The sequence below is a fragment of the Ovis canadensis genome, chromosome 17, assembly GCF_042477335.2.
Source record: "Ovis canadensis isolate MfBH-ARS-UI-01 breed Bighorn chromosome 17, ARS-UI_OviCan_v2, whole genome shotgun sequence".
Classification (NCBI taxonomy): Eukaryota; Metazoa; Chordata; class Mammalia; order Artiodactyla; family Bovidae; genus Ovis; species Ovis canadensis.
The window spans coordinates 16,964,281-16,984,850 of NC_091261.1; the positions used below are offsets into that span (position 1 = coordinate 16,964,281).

The window sequence follows — 20,570 nt, forward strand, 5'->3', positions numbered from 1 at the left end:
AAGTTCTTTGCTTCTGTATTTCCCCAGGCCCCAACTCCAGTTTCATGCAAACAATGAATATGGGAAATAAAAGAATCAACCAAACTTTATTCACACGGGGGACCTTGCTTTCCATGTTGACCTGTAGGAGACAAGGCAGCAAGTGGATTTGGCTCCTGAGGGCTGTGCCTAGAGGTAGCTGACCTGCTTCTTTCTTGCTGAATCTTTAAAATCTCTCCTCAAAATCCTCACCTTAAAGCATTTCCTCTTTCTCCCTCAGCTAGTTAGGGTGGCCCCAGGAATATGAGAGGCAGAAGCATTACCGGGAAGAACCTGGAGAAGTCTGACCTGGGGGTAGCAGAAAGGTCAGCATATGAGACGGCTGACTTCTCAATTAAAGACTTGTAGAAACTGATGTTTGTAAATAATCCAGGCTCGTTGATTCCGATGCAGTTTGATCCCCAGCTCATCACTCCTGCTAGAACCCAGAAGTCCTTCACTATGCACATCAGGGGATCTCCTCTCCTGGCCTGAAGGAGAGATGACATATGGCTAGGCATGCACAGGGCAAGAGACTCATAGTTCAGCCAAGAGCTGTGGAGTCTGGGCCTGTCCCGGCACTCCTGGGTTCACCCGGGCCCACAGAGCTACGAGGACATGGAGGAAGCATGCTGGGGACAGGTGGAGCTCTGAAAGATGCCTGTGGGAAGGGATTCTTACTATACACCCATCTGGCTGCCCCACTGGGAGCCGGGAACAGATAGATCACAGCTTCACTGATGGGCTCGACTCCTCGTAACAAGCTTTCTTTCTGATATTTCTTGCATGTCTGGAGATCGATGAGGTGCACTTTTAGCTCCTTCAGTGTGTAAGGTGGTGTCATAGCTGTAAGGTCAAAAAGCAAAGCTGTCTTAAAAATTAGGAAGCAACTTTCAGCTTTGGATACAATTTCATGCCTTTAATTTTCAGGGATATCTCTGATTTCAAGTTTCTGCCCCACATCATAGGCAGTGCTCTGATTTCTGGTTTGGCACATGGTCTCAAGGCTGCAGTCCCTAGGTCTGAACAAGACTAAAGGCAGTTGTTCCTGCTCAGATATCACAGACAGCTGAAGAATTGATTTGAGAAAATGTACGATGATGAAGATGTGAGATTATGTTGTTTGACTTTGACATGTACTTTTTATGTTCCATAGAACGTAAGAAGGTGGATCTGATATACTGAGAGAGTCAAGACTGCTGGTGTGTGAGATCCTCTTAGTCTGACTCGGGACCTGCTGAGGATCCATGCTCCTGTCTGCTTCCCCGTCCGCCAGCCCACACATTCTACCAGGTGCTGGAGGAGAACTGAGAACTCTCTCTCATCAGTTCAGTGCCTTGGCCTTTTCACCTTTAAGGTCTTAGCAGTATTGTGAAATAGGAGCAAAAGCTGCTGTAAATAAGCAGAGTAATTCTAGCAGCAGAAGTATGGAGGAAGCAGAGGGAAGCTGGGGGTTAGAGAACTGAAGTCTGCAGTCCTTCGGATGAGTTGCTGGAGAGTGAGAGCACACCATGCCAGGAGTGGGATAGAGAGTAGGGGGAGGGAAGGTCAGTGGAGCAAACAGAGCTCAGAAAATCTACTTATCCTCACATTGGAATATCCCTGAATTGTCCCATCCCGTCACCCAGCAGGAGGTTGCGTTCTTCAGCTGGACTGCTGATGTCGGGAGACAGATGGGCAGGACAAGGGGGCTGAAGGAAAGTGGGCGGGCCAGCTCTGCCACAGCGAGGGCACTAGATGCGTGTCCCTGGACATCGGGGTAGGGAATAATCCTGGACACAAGGATGCTCGTTGTTTTGATGCCTTGGTGACCAGAGACCTGAAGTGATCCCACCAGTACCTCATATTTCCTGGTGTCCTTAGGCCCAGGAAGAAGAGGAGCAGAAGAAGCAGCATGGGTTTCTTAGGCCTTAGTCCCAGCAGAGCCCATAGTTCTGGTGGTATTTTTCACCTGGCTAAGCATTGTTTCTTCAATAAGTGCTTCGTATCTCCTGAATATATAAATGAAACTTAGGCAGCATCTGGCTGTCATAGGGCTTTTGGTCTCAAGGGTTGTATGTCTATGTCAAAAGAGATAGAGGGGTTGGGGGAGAGGGAGGGAGGCAGAGACAACACACAAGTGAACAAGTATAAAATTTTTAAGCGTGAAAAATCTTATGAAGAAAATCAACAGGATTTTAAGGTAGAAAGTAAAAGATGAGGGAAGAGCCTATGAATTGGATCAGGGAAGGTCTTGTTGAACGGAGAACCTTTCAACTGAGTCCCACAAGGCAGGAAGAGTCATGTGAAGAGCTATAAGGAAAAGCAATCCAGAGGAAACAGCATATGCCAAGGCACTGAGGGTGGGAAAGAGCTCGGCAGTTTCTAGAAATAGAAATAAACCTGGAGTAGAATGGGCTGATGTGGAGATAAGCAGATACCTGGTAATTCATGGCTTACAAATTTTATTCTAGGTTCCCAAGCAGTGACTGGAGGATTTCAAGGAAGGAATGACATGATTTTGCTTCTGATTAAAAAAAAAAAAAAATCACTTTGTTGTGTGTATAAACGTAGCAAAAAACAGTTGTTGTGATGTGGATGAGCCTAGAGCCTGTGATACAGAGTGAAGTAAGTCAGAAAGAGAAAAACAAATACTGAATATTGGTACTGATGAACCTGTTTGCAGGGCAGGAATAGAGGCAAGATATACAGAAGGGACTTGTGGACACAGAGCGGGAAAAGAGAGGGTGGGATGAATTGAGAGAGTAACATGGATATGTATACTACCATGTGTGAAATAGACAGCTAGTGGGAAGCTGCTGCTAACACAGGAAGCTCAGCTCGGTGGTCTGTGGTGACCTTGATGGGGGACACGGGAGATGAGGGGTTGGGAGGGAGAGGATGTATGTATACGTATGGTTGATTGACATGATTGTACTACAGAAACCACAATGTTGTACAGCAATTATATTCCAATTAAAAGAAAACCTATTATGCTGTTGCAGTGGTCCAAGACAGCTGTGCTAGAGTCAAGAGTATTTTGTGGAAGTAAAACTGAAGAATTAGGTATTTGCAGTGAATGCTGGACACAACTGAGCGACTGCACTTTCACGCATTGGAGAAGGAAATGGCAACCCACTCCAGTGTTCTTGCCTGGAGAATCTCAGGGACGGGGGAGCCTGGTGGGCTGCCATCTCTGGGGTCGCACAGAGTCGGACACAACTGAAGCGACTTAGCAGTAGCAGTGAGTGTAGAGAGTAAGGGAAGTGAGGTTTCATATTTCTGAGCAACTGGCTATGTTATCGCATGAGATGGGAAGAAAGGGAGAGAAAGGTTTGGGATATTGGTGGCGGTAGAATTGTAGTTCTCATTTAATCAGGTTGTCTTTGAGACAGCAGTGAGACAGCTGAATAGAAATGCATTAGACTAGAGTTAGGAGCTGGTGATGGAAATGTGGGTGCTCTCAACCAATCTATGACCTTTTAAACCACAGGAATAGGAGGGCCACCTAGAGAGTGGGAAGAGGGCTCAGAACCATGCACCCAGAATGCTGTCAAGATGTGGGTAGAGAATTAGATGGGGGAGGGTGGGAAACTTTTTTAGACGTTCATTTCAGTCAAGATGATTTTCAAATGTGAGGAGACCTGCCTAGTACTGAACTGAGAGGTAGGGCAGGAAACATTCGGACTTGACTTCTTAGGAACAGACACTGTTTGGGGCAGTGCTGGACAAACTCCTCTGCCCTTAGCCCAGCAGCCCCAGTCACCCACCTCCCTGATGGGTCTCCCCTAAGCAGAGCCCGCACTCACCGGAAGCAGCTTGCCACTGTCAGCACCCACTGCTTTGAGATGAGGGAGGCAGCACAGACGTGAGACAAGCCCTGGCGGATGCTGACCTGCCAGGGCCACTGCCCCACGTTGGCCTCCAGGCCGGAGACGATGCCAGATAAAACCGCGGGCCGCCCGCAGACGGCCGAGAGAGGCCTGGAGGCCGGTGTCCTCCCCTCGGCACCAGGCCCCTTCCCGTGCTCCCCAGGCACGTGGACCCTGACGGCGGTGCCTTACTTGACATGACGAGATCCTCGGGTTCCTCCTCATCTGTGCCTGGAGAGAGAACGGGGGCAGTGTGGGGGACCGCCAGGATGGCTTCTTATTTACAAGGGCCACTGAAGCCCCCGCCAGGACTCTCCTCACCCCAAGAATTCACCTGAGACCCCCAACAGAAGAGGCAGTAGGAAGACGCAGCCCGCAGGGCCCATGTTTCTCTCCTCAGAGTCTCCTCCCTCCTCCTGCTTTCTGGACTCGGATCCCAGGGCGAGATCCAGGGAGCAGCCGAGGAGGGGCCGGAACCGCCTTCTCCTCCTCCGGTGGTCCGGGGCTTCCCTCTCTTCTTCAGTCCGCATTCTGCCCAGGCCAGATCCTGCAGGGTGCGGCCGCAGGGCCCGGGGGAGGAGCCAGGGCCTCAGCGCCCCCTGCTGCCCAGGCGGACCAGGGTGCGGGGGCTCCTGCCTGTGGGGGGAGGAGGGGCAGAGGGGATGGGTGCTAGGAGGAGCAGGGCTTGGTTGGCACAGAGACCCTGGTGTGGGCCGAGGCGGAGTTCGCAGGCTCCCTCTGCCTCATCCGTCTCAGGGGCCCGCCTAGTTGCTCCCACCCACTCCCACTCCCTGCCCCCCAGGCACCAGCCAGTAGTGACCTTCTGAGGCAAGTCCCTGAACTTGGGTCACGAAGGGCTGTGCCAGGTCTGCCCTAAGTCCTTAGCCTTGAGAATAGCTACAGGACTGATAAGATAAAGAGGAAATAAGCCAGTCAGTTAGCTGACCAATATGTTCTGCTTTCTCACTCGCCCTTTTGTACTTGGGTCTCTACCTGTTGTAATTGAGTCTTTGGCTTCCTAAGTCAGGGAATACTTACTGGGTCTTTATGGTGTACAAAGTATCAAGCTATAACTGTGGAGCAGATCTGTAAAGGGGCAGGCATCGTGGGGGTGCCTGCCTCCAAGGAGCTGACACTCTGGTCTGAGAGATGTGGAATAAGGAAGTAACTTGAGATTTTGACTTGTACTTGGTACCTTATTCATTACAAAAGAACGTGCGGGTGGGTCTGGGAGCCAAGAACAGAGCACTGTGGGCTGGCCCAGGCTGTCAAGCCTCATTCCTGGCTTCACCACAGACTGATTTTTGAGAACTTTTGTTCCTTGGTAGTTTAGATGATAAAGAAACTGCATGTAGTGCAGGAGACCCAGGTTCCATCCCTGGGTCAGAAAGATTCCCCTGGAGAAGGGAATGGCAACCCACCCCAGTATTCTTGCCTGGAGAATTCCATGGACAGAGCAGCCTGGCGGGATATAGTCCATGGGCTGGCAAAGAGCTGGACACAGCTCAACCACTAACACTGGCACTGGCTGATCCTAGACAAGACATATCACCTAAGTGCTAAGCAAATGTTAGTGCTGTTTTTATTTATTTATTTATTTTTGTCTTTTTTTTAAAAGGTTTTATTTTGTTTTGGGGTATACCCAATTTACAGTGTTGTGCTAGTTTAGGTGGACAGCAGAGGGATTCAGCCATTCACGTATGTGTCTCCATTCACCCCCAGACTCCCCTCCCATCAGGCGGCCACCTGACACTGAGCAGAGGCCTCTCTGCTCTGCAGTAGTTCCTTCTTGCTGCTAAGTCGCTTCAGTCTTGTCTGACTGTGCGACCCCATAGACGGCAGCCCACCAGGCTCCCCCGTCCCTGGGATTCTCCAGGCAAGAACATGGGAGTGGGTTGCCATTCCCTTCTCCAAGTGCTGTTTTTAAAAACATGGCCATGACAAAGCTGGAGAAGGCAATGGCGCCCAACTCCAGTGCTCTTGCCTGGAAAATCCCATGGACGGAGGAGCCTGGTGGGCTGCAGTCCATGGGGTCGCAAAGAGTCGGACTGAGCGACTTCACTTTCACTTTTCACTTTCATGTACTGGAGAAGGTAGTGGCAACCCACTCCAATATTCTTGCCTGGAGAATCCCAGGGACTGGAGCCTGGTGGGCTGCCGTCTATGGGATCACACAGAGTTGGACACGGCTGACATGACTTAGTAGCAGCAGCATGACGAAACAGTTACTGAGACTCTAATATTCCATATCAATTTCTTGGCACAGAAGGGCATCATGAGTACGTTAAAAATGAATGAGATTAGAAGGCCTATAGAATAAGGAGGAGAGATTATACTTCTGAATATCAAGGATGGGATTATTATAATTACTGAAATAGAGAATTAATTTAACTTGAAGCTTTCAAGAGATCAAGGCACAGGAGAAAAACTGTGATCAAAAAAAAAGGGTGAACTTCCCTGGTGGTTTCCCTGGTGGCTCAGACAGTAAAGAATCCACCTGCAATGTGGGAGACTTGGGTTTGATCCCTGGGTCGGGAAGATCCTCTGGAGAAGGGAATAGCAACCCACTCCAGTATTCTTGCCTGGAGAATCCCATGGACAGAGGAGCCTGGTGGGCTGTAGTAACATGGGGTTACAAAGAGTCGGACACGACTGAGCAACTAAGCACAGCACACAGCACACTTAGCTCACATCTCATATCTTATCTCATCTGGGAATAAGAACTGTACCCTTTAGTCAGGAAATAACTTTTTTCCCATTGCCAGTTAATTCAGTGAGTTTGTTACAATATTGTAAAAAGCACAGAAGTTAACATAGTAAGTGGCTTTATAGGTGACTGAGAACATTTCTTGTTTTTTATATTTTTTCTCACAAATAATGATGTCATCATTTTGAGTCATGGTAAAGTCATGTCTCTGATGAACTGAACTAACTTAAAAGAAGTGTTGCTATTTTTTGTTATGTAACTTGAAATGAAAGTAGAATTTAGAGAAGATTCCTCTTTCCTCTTTCAAATACCAGTCTCCCCAAAGCTTGCTTTGGGGAGGTCCACATTCGCTGCATACCCTTTGGACTGTCTTGACTTTTTATTGACGTTTTATTTCCTAAATAAGATAAAGAATAAATAAAGGTTTCCTAAGGAATCTGTCTCATGTTGCTGCTCTGTGAGAGCCCACCTCAGCTTTACCTGATGGTTGGCTGTAGGAAGGACAATCCAGAGTCAAAAAAAAGTACCCAGATCTCAAGATATCAAGTCTCTTCTCTCCCTATTTAGAACAGATGAGGTCTCGGAATAGAAAGCAAAATTAATTATGGCCATAAGGCCAGCAGTTAAATATTATGATTAAGGTATTAATGTGTATAATTAATAATGCAGACAATTAAAGATTCTACAGAGGAAAGGTCAGTTTAGTATCAGTTATAATTCAAGTTGGGGTTGTTTGTTTTTTGGTTTACAAAAAGAATAAACTAGTGCCTATAAATGTTGAATTGATTCTAAACAGTTTAACATGATATTACAGAAGCTTGACAATATTTTATGTTTGCATAACATTGTCATCTACACAGTGACCCTGGGAAGGGAGCCTGTTTTCATCTCTGTTTTATAAATGAGGAAACTAAGAACCTTGGGGGTTACATGACTGAATTCGTTGTAGCATCCTGTGCACTAGCAAAGTTGGGAGTTGCTTCTGTTTCCTAGTCTAGTGCAGGGGCCAGTCGCTCAGTCGTGTCCGACTCTTTGCGACCCCGTGGACTATAGCGTCCATGGGATTCTCCAGGCCAGAATACCAGAGTGGGTAGCCTTTCCCTTCTCCAGGGGATCTTCCCAGCCCAGGGATTGAACCCAGGTCTCCTGCATTGCAGGTGGATTCTTTACCAGCTGAGCCACAAGGGAAGCCCAAGAATACTGGAGTGGGTAGCCTTTCCCTTCTCCAGGGGATCTTCCTGACCCAGGAATCAAACCGGGATCTCCTGCACTGCAGGCGGATTCGTTACCAACTGAGCTAACAGGGAAACCCTCCTAGTCTAATATCAGATTTAAATCTAGATTTTTTGATTCATGGTCTAGAACTCTGCCTACACACTACAGCACCTTCCCAAGTCCAGGAGACAGAACTCATTTATTCAGCAGTCATGTCTTCAATGCCTGTGCCGGGTACTGTCCCAGAACAGAAGTATGATGACATAGAAAAGGGGCTTCCCTGATAGCTCAGCTGATGAAGAATCCACCTGCAATGCAGGAGATCTGGGTTCAATCCCTGGGTTGGGAAGATCCCCTGGAGAAGGGATAGGCTACCCACTCCAGTACTCTTGGGGTTGGTAGAGAGTCCGCCTGCAATGCAGGAGATCTGGGTTCAATCCCTGGGCTGGGAAGATCCCTGGAGAAGGGATAGGCTGCCCACTCCAGCATGCTGGCCTGGAGAATTCCACGGACTGTATAGTCCATGGGGTTGCAAAGAGTCAGACATGACTGAGCGACTTTCACTTTCAACATAGAAAAAGCCGTTATGGATTTTTTATTTTAATTTTAGGTCAGATATGACAACTTCTTAGAAAAGTTAAACAAGACGGGGTTGCTGGAGTGGGCATCACTTTTAAATAGAGTGGTTCAGAGGAGGCATCAGTGAGGTGATCAGTGAGGAGGCATCAGGAATCTGAGGAGAGAGGCAGTGAACCAGGGGGTTAACTGGGGCAAAGGGATTGAAGCCCAGAGTGTAACTTACAAGGCTCTTGAGCAGAGGTATGTTTGGGATGTTTGAGAAACATTGAAGCTACAGCAGAGTGGGCAGCGGGCTCCCATGGTAGGAGTGAGGTCAGACTGGGGTAGGGTCACACCACATGGACTCTCAGAGACTACTGTAAGGCCTTTGGTTTCTAGTTTAAGTAAAATGGCAAGATTTTGGCCTTACAAAGTGTCCTACTGGCTACTGAGTTGAGAATGGTCAGGGTAGAAACAGAGAGTCCAGTCAGAAAACCATTGCAGTAATTTGGACAGGAGGTGAAGGTGGCTTTGGACAAGTCCATGGAGGCAGAAGTAGCAGATTTTGGTGGCATTTTTAAGGCAGAACCAGTGAGACATGGTGATGGATTGGTTGTTGGTGGGAGTCAATAATGACTCCAAGGTTTTGGGCCTGAGCCAGCTGAAGTGGAGACTGTCCATTTACTGAGCTGGGGCACCTGGAGGAGGAGCAGGTTGTTGAGGGGTAGAAGTTCATCTATAGGCACGTTTAAGACACTCGACAGATTGTCTAACTGGAGATGTCCACTAGGTAAGCTGAATATACGAATCTGTAATCAGGAGATTGCCACAGGCTAAAGGGCTAGATTAGGGTGGTGTCAGCATGTCATAGTATGTAAAGCCAAGAGTTGAGGTAAGGTTGCCTAGGGAATGAGCATAAATAAAACCCTCTGTGAGTTTTAAGGATTGATCAGACCAAAGTTTAGATGAGATAAGCAGGAACCGATAAGAGACCAAGTGGGGAGCAGAGAGGAAGGCTGACGTAGTATTCTGGAAGCCAAGTGCAGAAAGTGTTTCAAGAAGGAAGAAGTGATTGGCTGCCGAATGTGGCAAACAACAAGCAACCATTGGATTTGGTATCACGAAACGAATTCAAGAGGAAGAGGAAAGCTTGGAGATGGCAAATATTCAGGCATTTTTTTAGAGTAATCAGCTGGCAGAAGAGCCTGGGTGGAGCAGCGTTTCTAGTTTTTGTTTTAAGATGAGAGAAATTATGTCATGTTTGTGTACTAATGGAATTATCTGAGAGAGAGAGAAATTGATGATGCAGGAGAGAAAGTGAGAGAATTGCTGAAGTTGTGTCCCTGAGACAGGAGGGGACTGAGCGTAACTCACTGGTTGAGGATGAGGATGCTTAGACCGGAGCACAGACCCGTCTTTCCTACAAGAGCACAAGCAAGCATGTGGGCACAGATGCTGGTTGGTGGGAAATGTGGTGGTGGAAATTGTCAACCGATGGTTTTCATTTCCTTAGTGAACTAGGAAAGAAATTATCTGCTGAGGATGGGAAGGGAAGTGTTGAGGACTTAAGAAGACGTGAACCGAGTGTGGGAGATGAATGGACCGGAGAAATAGCAGTGTGACTGCTGGGCACAGAAAGTACCCACCTGAAGTGAAATTGGCAAACTTGTGTGTTTACACACACTGTTTTTCAGCAAAGGGATGGAGGCATGGGGGGAGCAGGAGGGTGACTAATCAAGTTGAGAATTTCTGATGATCATGTGGTGAAGTGGGAGGGGAAAGGAATGATTATAAAGATAAATCAGGAATTTAAACTGGAAAAGAGGGAAATTAAGAATGGGGAGGCTAGAGAGTCAAGTGAGGTAAAAAATCAGTGGATTATAAATCCTAATGGTACTTCCCTGGTAGCTCAGAGGTTAAAGCAACTGCCTGCAACGCGGGAGACCTGAGTTCAATCCTTGGGTCGGGAAGATCCCTAACAGGTTTGAAAAATACTGGAAGTGTATTTTTCATAAGAAGTGTAAGATAACGTGTTCTGGGAAGGTGAAATGCTTCACACTGAGATTGTGGAGAGGATGCAGTTGTTGGTGATGCCGAGGCCAGAGAGGACCACAGAGGTAGTGTCTGAGGCTGAGTGAAAAGATCATTTAGTTCTGAAGACGGATTATGGTGGAAAGGCAGTGACTGTCTTAACAGGAGCATGCAGAGGTCTGAGGCTCTTCTTGCACTTTCCCTGAGTCGTTCAGAGTGAGGACCAAGGCCCCAGGCTGGAGAGCCACTGAAACTTGAGGCTGCAATGCGTCCATTGGTTAGTGGACTTTGTTGCCTGATCTTCAGCTGTGATTAATCTAACCGAACTGCTCATTTTTTCGCTACGGTTTTCCTTTCGGTTCATAAAACTGCCCTGGAAGGCACAGTTAGGTCTAGCGCACATGTGAACAGAGAGAACGCCCCTTCTCTCTTGGCAGGCAGGCAGATGGGAAGAAACCGAGAGCTAACAGTTATTATTAAAATGTTAATAGGCTTGGTTCCCTCTTCTGCTGCATGCTAAATATAATGTATGATTGGTTTTTTCCTTTATCATTATTGAAAATTTAGATAGTAGAAAAATGTATGAAGTAGAGTTTCCTTCTCATTTCTCTACTTCTAATAAGTCGTGGGTTGTTTTTGAACATCATTCCAGGTCTCTCTTTCTGTCCTTCTTTCTCTTTCTGCTTATGCTTATGTATTTGTGTGGGGTCCTTGTCTTTCTGCCTGTACTTATGTATTTGTGTGGGGTTTGTATACACATATCCGTGCTGATGTATACTTACATCACAGAAAAAAGTGGAAGTATTCTTTTATGCAATGTAACTTTTCCTACTCAAACTTTTTCTACTTCCCGTGCCCATATACCAACCTAATTACTTTTCTTTAGAACAGCTACGTAGCAGTACACAGTATAGAAATAGTATAATTTGAAAATTAGGCCAAAAAAATGATGCCCTTGTTGATTGGACACTTAGGTTTTCTTTATTTTCTACTATTATAAAGTATGCTAAGTATATGTGTGTTCTTTATTACTCTTCCTGCATACTTGTACGTTGCTGTGATATGAATTGTCCTGACGTGGAGTTACAGGACAGACAGCATGTTTTAGCGTGTGTCACAGTCTTTCTGAGACAGCTTTGAGAGCGTGCTGGGCAGCCTGCACAGTGGAGCCCGCGCATGGCCTCCACTCTGCCTCTGGAAGCTGATGTGGAGAGACCCCTCCTTTGTGGAGGAGGCCAGGCACTTGGCCTCCACTCAGCTGGAAAGTATCCAACAGCGCCTGAGGCAGCCGGTGTGATGCCCTTCCTCTTTGACCTTTAAGAAGCAAGAGTCAGCCCATGAAGTTACCTGCAGAGGAAAAAAAGAAAACTCTAATCTCTACTGCAAAATCATCCTCCAAAGAGCTGGCCCCCGTTTATTATGCCTGAGGGCATCTCTTCCCACCTCCTTCATACTGGTTGTTTGTCTTCCCACCCTCTCCAGTTCAGCCAATCTGATAAGACCATGAGGAGAAAATACTTTAACCAGACAGGACTGTAATAATTGGGGGGAATAACTGAAGTTGGGAAATAAGAAAAATAGCGAGATAGTTTTATGCTTATTCCTTATGCAGAGCATGGAATATTAATGCTTCTCCAAATTCTGAGACTTTGCTAAAACAAAGCAGCCCTTAGCCAATACCTTAGATAGGAAAGTGGACAGAGGCATGGCTGGAGATTAATAGAAGTCATAGAAATAAAAGGACAGAACTGATTTCTTTTGTTTCTGAAAATGTTCCCAAATTTATTTTTTAAAATAAGTTTGCAAAGATTTCAAGTCTGCTGGTAAACCCTGATAAAGAATTGATTTCAGATTTTATCTAAGTTTAATTCTGAATTTCTGGTGAGTAAATTGGAAAGAAATTTTGTATCAGTAATCAGGTTTCCAGATCTTTAAACTCTGACCTTTTTTTGAAAGGAGAGACCTGTAAGAATACATAGTGTAGGTTTTGTACTGCTTTTCAGATTCTCATGGTTAGTCCATGGGCTTCTGGGTGGGTTAGTGGTAAAGAATCAGCCTGCTAAGGCAGGAGCAGGAGGCACAAGTCCAATCCCTGGGTCAGGAGGACGCCTAATGGCCACCTGCCCCCGCAATCTTGCTGAGCATGCCCTGCGGACGGAGGGTCCTGGTGGGCTACGGCCCGTGGAATCACAGCGTCGGACGCAGCTGAGCATGCCCTGCGGACGGAGGGTCCTGGTGGGCTACGGTCCGTGGAATCACAGCGTCGGACGCAGCTGAGCATGCCCTGCGGACGGAGGGTCCTGGTGGGCTGCGGTCCGTGGAATCACAGCGTCGGACGCAGCTGAGCATGCCCTGCGGACGGAGGGTCCTGGTGGGCTGCGGTCCGTGGAATCGCAGCGTCGGACGCAGCTGAGCATGCCCTGCGGACGGAGGGTCCTGGTGGGCTACGGTCCGTGGAATCGCAGCGTCGGACGCAGCTGAGCATGCCCTGCGGACGGAGGGTCCTGGTGGGCTACGGTCCGTGGAATCGCAGCGTCGGACGCAGCTGAGCATGCCCTGCGGACGGAGGGTCCTGGTGGGCTACGGTCCGTGGAATCGCAGCGTCGGACGCAGCTGAGCATGCCCTGCGGACGGAGGGTCCTGGTGGGCTACGGTCCGTGGAATCGCAGCGTCGGACGCAGCTGAGCATGCCCTGCGGACGGAGGGTCCTGGTGGGCTACGGTCCGTGGAATCGCAGCGTCGGACGCAGCTGAGCATGCCCTGCGGACGGAGGGTCCTGGTGGGCTACGGTCCGTGGAATCACAGCGTCGGACGCAGCTGAGCATGCCCTGCGGACGGAGGGTCCTGGTGGGCTACGGTCCGTGGAATCACAGCGTCGGACGCAGCTGAGCATGCCCTGCGGACGGAGGGTCCTGGTGGGCTACGGTCCGTGGAATCACAGCGTCGGACGCAGCTGAGCATGCCCTGCGGACGGAGGGTCCTGGTGGGCTACGGTCCGTGGAATCACAGCGTCGGACGCAGCTGAGCATGCCCTGCGGACGGAGGGTCCTGGTGGGCTGCGGTCCGTGGAATCACAGCGTCGGACGCAGCTGAGATGACCCTGCGGACGGAGGGTCCTGGTGGGCTGCGGTCCGTGGAATCACAGCGTCGGACGCAGCTGAGCATGCCCTGCGGACGGAGGGTCCTGGTGGGCTACGGTCCGTGGAATCACAGCGTCGGACGCAGCTGAGCATGCCCTGCGGACGGAGGGTCCTGGTGGGCTACGGTCCGTGGAATCACAGCGTCGGACGCAGCTGAGCATGCCCTGCGGACGGAGGGTCCTGGTGGGCTACGGTCCGTGGAATCACAGCGTCGGACGCAGCTGAGCATGCGCGCGTGCTTATTCTATATTTATGGTCTTGTAAAAGTGATTTCTTGACGACTGATAGCTTTCTGATACTTTTCCAGAGAAACATTTAAGTTTTCAGTATGAAACTAGAAGAGCCAAGTATAGCTGTTTTTCTTCTATTAACTAAGAAAATATATTTTAGTAGTGTGACTTTTACAGATATGATGAGGATATACCCAGGATGAAAGGTATGTACAGACTGAATATATGTAAGAGGATATGTGTGTTTTGGTTACCTTTATTTTGAATTCGTATCTGTCAGCAAAATAATTACATAGCCTTAAGTGCTTTATGGTTGGGTTTTCATGTAAGTGCACATCTGTTTAAAATGCAAAACAGCCTTGTAATATGCTCTTAAGTGTCTTTGAGGCTCACTTTATGTCTTTACGGAGAAGATGATAAAAAGTAACAGATGGCCAACAAGGATATTGAGTTGACAGGGAAGCAACTGAATTTAGTTACTTTTGTTCCAGAACTTAAGAAATTTAAATCAGTATAAATTCACTTCAAGAAAAATGTTGAGAGTATGTTTCCTCTGAAGCGTGTGTGTTTCGGTTTTTTCCTAGGTGGGGGGTAGGGGCAGGGCAGGGAATGCTGGAAAGGAAGGAGGGAGGGAGAGAGGGGGGAGAGCAATCAGGTAGACTGGAGCCCATGTTTATGGTTCCACACTCAGTGCTATCTCTACTTCTCGAAGAGTCTATTTTCTGTTGACCTTTATTAGAAGAAATTCTTGATACTCAGGAAGTTTTGCTAACCTTAGAGTCTAAATATGCTTCTGACTGCATTATGCATGTTTGAACATGTAAAAATATTTTCTTGGTAAATTAAGTTTAATCTCTTACTTAATGTTCCCTACTGTATGGGGAGAACTTTGAAGCAAGGATCAGAAATCAGATGACACTAATGCTTCCTAATTAGAGAAATCTCTATTCAGTGCTAACTAAAAATATATTGGCTGGACTTCTAGTCAGCTAGGCTTAATTCTCAGCACTAAATTCCTGAACATTATGGGTAAAACACTTTGTTCAGTTTAGAAGTAGCTTGGCTATTATTGGGGGGGGGGCGGGGGGTGGGGGAAGCAGTTAAGAAAACAAAAATCATTTAAAACTATCTTATTGTTAGAAAATATGGGTAACATGAAATAAGGAAGAATGGTAATCTCTGATGTGTCTAGAGGCAGGATGATCGTATTTTAGTATTTTCTTCCTATTGCTTGCTGCCCATGGGCTATTAAAAATAAGTGTTTCTGGAAGTCTCAGTACTGAAGATAGGAAAATGGGAACAGCTATGCTGCCTTTTTTCCATAGGTACCAGGTAGTTTTAAAAGAGCAACGAGAAAATTATACCACTTCTGCACAGCACCACACTGCTTTCGTAAAAGTAAAGAGCTTTTTAATATAATATAGTCACAGTATATGCAGTTCAGCTGAAGATTTGACTCTGCTGTTTTATTTAATCCATGTAAAATAGATGCAGGGACTTCCCTGGTAGTCCAGTGGTTTTTAAGACTCCCAATGCAAAGGGCTCAGATTTGATCCTGGGTCAGGGAGCTAGATCCCACATGCCACAACTGAAAGATCCTGCGTGTTGCAGCTAGGACCCAGGGTGCCCAAATTAGTTATACATATATATATATATATACATATATATATATATATATATACATATATATATTTATGTGTGTGTGTGTGTGTATATATATATATATATGATGCATCTGCTCAAAAACTTTAGTTATAGACTTATACTAGTAAGACAAAATGGAGGGGCTGGAGGTCACAGCAGGGGTTGACTCTAAGTGGTCAGAAGAGATCTTTTTAGGGTGTTGGGAATGTTTTAAAATGATTGTAATAATGGTTGTACAACTCTGTCAATTTACTAAAAATCATTGAATTGTGTACTTCAAACAAGTAACTGTATGGCCTGTAAATTATGCTTCAGTAAAGCTATTAATGTTTTTTAATGAAAGGGAAAGTACGTGACCATAGCTGGCCCTGGAAGACAGAAAGTCTAAAAGAAAATTTATTATTGGTGAAGCCGAGAAATCTGTTTAAAATCCACCCTCCCTTCTCTCTTCTTCAGGTTTACAAGGCAAATCTGTCATACCTTAAGGAACAAATCATCCCAATATGATTCTGAACTGTTGTTTAGAAGATAGAAAATGAAGAGCAGCTTTCATTTACCTTTTTATGAAGGGAAAATAACATTGATATTGAAACATCAAAAAGATATTTCTCCTAAAAGAAAACCAAAGATCAATTTTGCTGTGAATATTGAAGCAAAAATCTTTGGAAGAAAAATTACAGAATAGAATTCAGTATCGCATTTGAAAAGTAACATACAAAACAGCAGTGTAGGATAGTCCTGAGCAGTCTGGGTTCTGGAGGTGGACAGGCTTGGAATCTCAGTACCAGGACCCAGCTCTGTGACTTCAGCAATGCTGCTCAACTTCTTTCTTTTCTTGTCAACAAAGTGGGAACAGTAAATAAGAGAACTTACTTCATAGGGTTCTTGTGAAGGCTGTGAGTAAAGCACTTAGGAAAGTGTCTGACACCCGGTAAATGTTGGCTATGACAATAACTGCATAGCTTTATAAAATCTTGAACGTGTCAGAATTTGTTATTCTTCTATTGTTGACCATTAAATTTGCTGTTATAAAGAAGAGTGCAGTAATACATATCTTCATATGGAAATTTCTCTCACTTTTCTATTTCTGAACATAGAATTTTAGGAGTAGATTTTAGAGAAAAAAATCATAAACTTTAAAGTGTTTATTGACATGTAGTTGACTTATGTTGATTTCTGCTGTATATCAAAGTAATTCAGTTATACATACATATATTTTTCATATTCTTTTCTGTCATGGTTTATCACAGGATACTTCCCTGTGCTATACGATAGGACCTTGTTGTTTATCCCTCTGTATATGCTAGTGGCTCAGATGGTAAAGAATCTGCTTGCAATGCAGGAGACCTGAGTCTGATCCCTGGGTTGGGAAGACCCCCTGGAGGAGGACATGGCCACCCACTGCAGTGTTCCTGCCTGGAGAACCCCACGGACAGAGGAGCCTGGCGGGCTGCAGTCCACGGGGTCACAGAGTCGGACACGGCTGAGCGAGCAAGCACGGGCGCAGGCCCTAACTCCCAGCCCTCCCGTCCCTCAGCCCCTCCCTCTTGACAGCCACAAGCCTGTGCTCTGTGTCTGCGAGTCTGTTTCTGTTCTGCAGATCAGTTCGTTTGTGTTGTATTTTAGATTCCGCATGTAGGTGATAGCATGTGGTATTTGTCTTTCTGCTTCTGCCTGACTTCACTTAATATGACAGTCTCTAGGTCCATCCATGTTGCTGCAAATGGAATAACTTCATTCTTTTTTTAATTTATGGCAAAAGCCATAAACTTTTTAAAGACCCATATTGCTCTCCAGAAAGAGCACACCCCTTCCTACAGATGATGGTAAGACTGTCTGTATTTACATTACTCCCACTAGAATTGGACATCATTGTTGCAAAGAAAATCTGAGGTAATTTGTTAAGTCCCAAATAGAGTGTAATCATTTATATCCTTCATTTATTGAGAGCATACAACACAACTTTAACTCAAACATTGTCCCAGTTGAGTTCAATTAAACTCAGTCATGTCCGACTCCTTGTGACCCCATGGACTGTAGCACACCAGGCTTCCTGTCCATCACCAACTCCCAGAGCTTACTCAGACTCATATCCATTGAGTCAGTAATGCCATCCAACCATCTCATCCTCTGTTGTCCCCTTTCCCAGCATCACGGGCTTTTCCAATGTCTTTTCTTCGAATCAGGTGGCCAAAGTATTGGAGTTTCAACTTCAGCATCAGTCCTTTCAATGGATATTTGGACTGATTTCCTTTAGAATGAACTAGTTGGATCTCCTTGCAGTCCAAGGGACTCTCAAGGGTCTTCTCCAACACCCAGTTCAAAAGCATCAATTCTTCGGCACTCAGCTTTCTTTCTTTCTTTTTTTTGATGGTTTTATTTATTTATTTATTTATTTTAGTTTTTTATTTTTTTAATTTTAAAATCTTTAATTCTTACATGCGTTCCCAAACAGCTTTCTTTATAGACCAACTCTCACATCCATACATGACACTGGAAAAACCATAGCTTTTACTAGATGGACCTTGGTTGGCAAAGTAATGTCTCTTCTTTTTAATATGCTGTCTAGGTTGGTCATAGCTTTTCTTCCAAGGAGTAAGTGTCTCTTAATTTCATGGCTGCAGTCACCATCTACATGTATTTGGAGCCCCCCCACCCCCCAAATAAAGTCTCTCACTGTTTCCATTGTTTCCCCATCTATTTGCCATGAAGTGATGGGACTGGACACTATGATCTTAGTTTTCTGAATCTTGAGCTTTAAGCCAACTTTTTCACTCTCCTCTTTCACTTTCATCAAGAGGCTTTTTAGTTTTTCTTCACTTTTTTCCATAAGGGTAGTGTCATCTACATATCTGAGGTTATTGATACTTTTCCCAGATATCTTGATTCCAGCTTGTGCTGGAATCAGCGCAGCATTTCTCATGATGTACTCTGCATAGAAGTTATATAAGCAGGATGATAGTATACAGCCTTGACGTACTCCTTTCCCAATTTGGAACCAGTCTGTTGTTCCATGTCCAGTTCTAACTGTTGCTTCCTGACCTGCATATGGATTTCTCAGGAGGCAGGTCAGGTGATCTGGTATTCCCATCTCTTTAAGATTTTTCAAGTTTGTTGTGATCCACACAGTCAAAGTGGCACAGTCAATAAAGCAGAAATAGATGTTTTTCTGGAACTCTCTTGCTTTTTTGATGATCCAGCGGATGTTGGCAGTTTGATCTCTGGTTCCTCTGCCTTTTCTAAATCCAGCTTGAACATCTGGAATTTTTCAGTTCATGTACTGTTGAAGCCTGGCTTGGAGAATTTTGAACATTACTTTGCTAGCATGTGAGATGAATGCAATTGTGCCGTAGTTTGAGCACTCTTTGGCATTGCCTTTCTTTGGGATTGAAATGAAAACTGACCTTTTCCAGTCCTGTGGCCACTGCTGAGTTTTCCAAATTTGCTGACATACTGAGTGTAGCACTTTCACAGCATCATCTTTTAGAATTTGAAATAGCTCCACTGGAATTCCATCACCTCCACTAGCTTTGTTCGTCATGATGCTTCCTAAGGCCCACTTGACTTCACATTCCAGGATGTCTGGCTCTAGGTGAGTGATCATACCATCGTGATTATCTGGGTTGTAAAGATCTTTTTTGTACAGTTCTTCTGTGTATTCTTTTTTTTTTTTCTTTTATCTTCTGTGTATTCTTGCCACCTCTTCTTAATATCTTCTGCTTCTGTTAAGTCCATACCATTTCTGTCCTTTATTGTGCCCATGTTTGCATGAAATGTTCCCTTGGTATCTCAAATTTTCCTGAGGAGATCTCTAGTTTTTCCGATTCTGTTGTTTTCCTCTGTTTCTTTGCATTGATCACTGAGGAAGGCTTTCTTATCTCTCCTTGCTATTCTTTGGAACTCTGCATTCAAATGGGTGTATCTTTCCTTTTCTCCTTGGCTTTTCGCTTCTCATCTTTTCTCAGCTATTTGTAAAGGCGCCTCAGACAACCATTTTGACTTTTTGAATTTCTTTTTCTTGGGGATGGTCTTAATCACTTACATCCGTAATTCTTCAAATACTCTATCACATTTAATCCCTTGTATCTGTTTGTCACTTCCAGTGTATAATTGTAAGGGATTTGATTTAGCTCACCTCATGAACTCCTTATTGCAAAATTCAGACTTAAATTGAAGAAAGTAGGGAAAACCACTGGACCATTCAGGTATGACCTAGATTAAATCCCAAAATCAAAACATTGTCTCAAAACACTGGAAACCCTGAAATATAGAAATGTTGTTAGTGCTCCTGGAGTTTTCATTTTCATATTCAAATTGTATATGATGTTAGAATATTTACCTTTTGTAGCTTTGCTGTAGCAACTTAATCTGATGGAGAAATTTTCCTAAAAACATTACTTAAAAAATACTCTACCAAAACAATTGCCACCAGGGAAGAAAAATTTATTTTCAGCTTTATTTTATTTATTTATTTTGCCTCCCAAGACAGTTTTGAAGTTATGTGTCTCTCCAATGCTTCTCTATATTGTTCTTTCTCCAGGTAGCCTCATTCCAATCTTTCAAATAATTTTTTATTTTTTTGGTCATGCCCCCACATGACATGCAGGATCGTAGTTCCCAAACCAGGGCTTGAACCTGTGCCCCATGCAAAGGAATCGCATAGTCTTAACCACTGGCCCGCCAGAGACGCCTCCCAGTTGCTTTGGGAACTGAGAATGGGTCCCGTCTCTGAGAAGGCGTCATAAGCCTGCATTGGGCCAGTGTAACTCCATCCATTTAAATCCAAAGTTAGATAACTTTCCAACAAGAGCAAACCAGGAATGTTTATGCTCATCTACAGGGAACAGGTATCTCTGTCCCAGGACTGTCTAGCAAAGCCTTGGGTACAGTCGCCACTAAAAGCTGGGAGGGCGAAAGGAACCCATCTCTGTCCTAGATATAGTCTCCTACAGGCTTGACACTACAGAGGGAATAATCCCTTTTCCTGGAGTAGAGCTTTCATCTGAAATCTTGCCATATAGCAAAGTCCCCTTAGTCTTTCCCTAAGAAACAAATTAACAGGGAGGGAGCTATGTCTTGTTACACTTTTTACTCAAGACTTGAATGAATATATTAGTTTTAAGACTTTAAATTAGAAAAGTCAGCAGTGATAAAGTTCCTTACCAGTTTAATTATT

The 20,570-nt window shown here is 45.3% G+C and overlaps 1 protein-coding gene across 4 annotated transcripts in view; it reads left to right on the plus strand.

Annotated features, from left to right (window-relative positions):
* Positions 1 to 20,570, plus strand: part of SH3D19 (SH3 domain containing 19) — a 201,254-nt gene that overhangs the window by 49,481 nt on the left and 131,203 nt on the right. The window contains exon 1 of one of the 4 annotated variants that reach the window (XM_069556722.1): positions 1,175 to 1,311. The exons of the other annotated variants lie outside the window; for them this stretch is intronic. The gene's annotated coding sequence lies outside the window, so the exon portion shown is untranslated. Of the gene's footprint in view, positions 1 to 1,174; positions 1,312 to 20,570 lie in introns of those variants that run through there. 4 annotated transcript variants of the gene reach the window in all.